Genomic DNA, 3,228 nt, shown 5'->3' with positions numbered 1-3,228 from the left:
GTAAGTTATAAAAGTAGCTTCTAAAAATTAAGAACCATATATTATCATTTTCTGTAGGTTCAGAAATAACTGTAGTCCATTTGTCCATCCAGATGTATATCTATCCATCTATCCCATGTTACAGAATTAGTGCAAAGTGTGCCCTAAAACAGATAAATTTTATTCCTAGTACAGGAAGTTGAGGTTAACTTTTCATCTGAAGTAATTGTTGCTTGTCTTAGTGCAGAGCAGATGATTTAGTGTTTTACTTACAGAAAACGTGTGACCTGCAAACCTTATTTAAGTTGAAATGTTTATTCTTCTGTTTTGAGAAGATGTACTGAAATTTCCTTGCATTCCCTATTATTGTATAGATCTTTACATGGCCTTTTGCTGATCTGCATCACAGGCTTTTGTAAAAAAAGAATGCCCTTAAGTTAACCACTAACTTTTTGTAAAAACCAGTAATTCTCACCAGAGGAATCTGATAAGGAAAAAAGGAAAAAAAAAAATAGCATATATCTAAAATATCTTGCCTTTAAAATTATGTATAATCTTGAATGTTTAAATATTTATTTTGATCATGAATGTAAAATAGGTACATAAGAAACTTTTTTTCCCCGTTTCTTTTGGAATCTTTTCTTGTTTTCTGGCCCCATCATTTAGCTAGCTTTATTATAGCTTCTTTCCTCATTTGCAAAATGAAAGCAATTGTATCTAGCTCATAGGTAGAATAAATAAATATATAAAATGGTTATGGAATAATACTGGATACCTAATAATTACTCTGTAAGTGTTAGCTATCATTTTAATCTGAACATTGTATTTACACCTTGCATTACTACATATTAGCCCTCAAGGGCTTAATCCGTAGCTTGTAGCTAATATTGCACTGCTCTGAGAGCCTTCTTTTAAACTGTTTGAATTTAACTCATTTTACTTTGCTTTTATGCTAGATATCATATCCGTAGCACCTAATATAGGGAAAACGACAACATCCAAGGATTCTTAGGACCTGAATTCTAGTGTTGTTTGTACTATTACTTGTGACCTTGAGCAAGTCACCTTGTCTTTTTAGAACTGTTTTTGCCTTATCTGTGAAAAGTGGTAGAAATTGGATTAGCAAATTTCCAGGGCCTGTGAACTGAAAAATTGTTGTTAAAACTCTTAATATTATTCCTTTTCTTCCCCCAAACAACGTGCATATTAGTAAGTCCTCATTTAACATCATTGATAGGTTCTTGAAAAGTATGTCAGCACAACAGCATATAATTAAACCAATTGTACCATGGGCTAATTGATCTAAACAAGAAGTTCCTATGGCCTATTCTGGTAACAAAAACATCACCAAACTTCTAAATAAAGATCCAAAACACTTTTAATATTCAACATTGAAGTAAGTGTGAACTGTACATACATTTAAGAAAGATTAATGAAAACAAGTTAAATAATTATTTACCCACTTTTTTTAGTGAATCAGTGAGTGATGATGGTGATAGTCGTGGATTAAATCAAGGAATAAATGTTTCCAAAGTGAAAATTGTAAGGAGCACCTCCTACTACCATGCAGTTCAAAAACAAAAAGAACAAATCTGGTGGGCTCACTAAACACTTCCATAGAGCAGCATTTATATGCATTTGTATGACGATAACTTGTATTCATTCATTCATTTTCCAACCCACTTATTCTGATTTAGGGTAGTGGGTGGCAGAAGCCTATCCCAGTAGCTAAGGGTGCAAGACAGAACCCAGCCCTCAACAGGACACCATTCGCTGACAGGGTGCACTCCCACATACTCACATTCACTCAAATGGGAACAATTTCAACACGCCAGTTCACCTAATGTACACAGCTTTGGCATGTGGGAGGAAACTGGAGTACCCAGAGAAAAGCTACACAGACATGGGGAGAACATGCAAACTCCATACAAACAGTGGCCACAGCCTGGAATCCAATTTTTTCCTCATCAAAGCTATAATGAAATGATGTTAGCAAGGACCTGCTGCACAGTCATGCACTGCTCAGCAACACAGTGTTTTGGTCAGCAGCAGACTGCAGATGATAGTGGTCCAGTAAGATTATGATACTGTATTTTTACTATACCTTTTATATGTTTTGATGTGTTTAGATGCACAGGTAACACTTTGTTACATTTGCCTACAGTTTCACTACAGTAACATGCTGGACAGATTTGTTGCCTAAGAGCAATAGGTTATACCATATAGCTTAGGTGTATAGTAGGCTGTACTATCTAGGTTTTTGTAAGCACACTCCATGTTTACACAAGGAACTTGCCTAACAATGTATTTCTCAGAACATATCCTCATCTTTAAGCAATGCATGACTGTAAACCTCCAGAAGCATTTTCCATTTGAAATTAAACTGTTTTGTAGTATCCTTTCTTTTCCCCTTTCTTTTCTTTTCCTTTCTTTTTTTTTTTTTTTTTTTTCCTTTTTGCAATGCAGTCTTGCTCTATCACCCCAGGTTGGAGTGCAGTGGTATAATGTCAGCTCACTGCATCCTCCACCTCCCAGGTTCAAGCAATTCTCGTGCCTCAGCCTCCCAAGTAGTTGGGACTACAGATGCGTGCCACCATGTCTGGCTAATTTTTTTTTGCATTTTTAGTTGGAACAGGGATTTGCCATGTTTGCCAAGCTGGTCTCGAACTCTTGACCTCAGGTGAGCTGCCTGCCTGGGCTTCCCAAAGTGCTGGGATTGCAAGTGTGAGCCACCGCACCTGGTCTATGTGGTATCTTAAATACATGGAAAGTGTATTTTTTTCACCTACAGTAATGATAACCTTTAAGTTATAACCTAACAGTTTGTCTTTCCACTGCTCACACCCCCACTTTATCATTCTAATTATATGTAGTATTGGTTTATAGAACAACCATTCTTTAAGTGGCTGATTTTACTTGAAGTAATTTACTACAGTAGATAGTTAATGTAGATTTATATTGTCATCTCTAGGAAGATTTCCAATACCTTGGTCTTGCTCTTGGATACCCACTGTTCTTAGATATGCTGAGGATACCACAGCAGTTTTCAACTGAAGCTGGGATTGTGTATTATAACATTTAATAAATCTAATTATGAATACAAGCTCATTTTCCAACAACTTTAAACAAAATTTGTTTCACTTGTCTCTTTGAATATAAGTATAAGTTAATGTATTTTTTTTAGTAATTATGTCATTCTTGCACTGTGTTGTCTATAGCATTAGACATTTTTTGAGAGCTGTCCGGTGA

The 3,228-nt window shown here is 35.6% G+C and overlaps 1 protein-coding gene across 3 annotated transcripts in view; it reads left to right on the top strand.

Moving 5' to 3' along the window:
- IPO11 (importin 11) overlaps positions 1–3,228 on the top strand; it is a 209,311-nt gene that overhangs the window by 183,713 nt on the left and 22,370 nt on the right. The gene's annotated exons all lie outside the window — the stretch shown is intronic.

This window comes from Sapajus apella, unplaced genomic scaffold (assembly GCF_009761245.1).
Source record: "Sapajus apella isolate SASKATOON/1434 unplaced genomic scaffold, GSC_monkey_1.0 scaffold1, whole genome shotgun sequence".
Lineage (NCBI taxonomy): Eukaryota > Metazoa > Chordata > Mammalia > Primates > Cebidae > Sapajus > Sapajus apella.
This window is presented reverse-complemented; position numbering and strand designations above follow the sequence as displayed.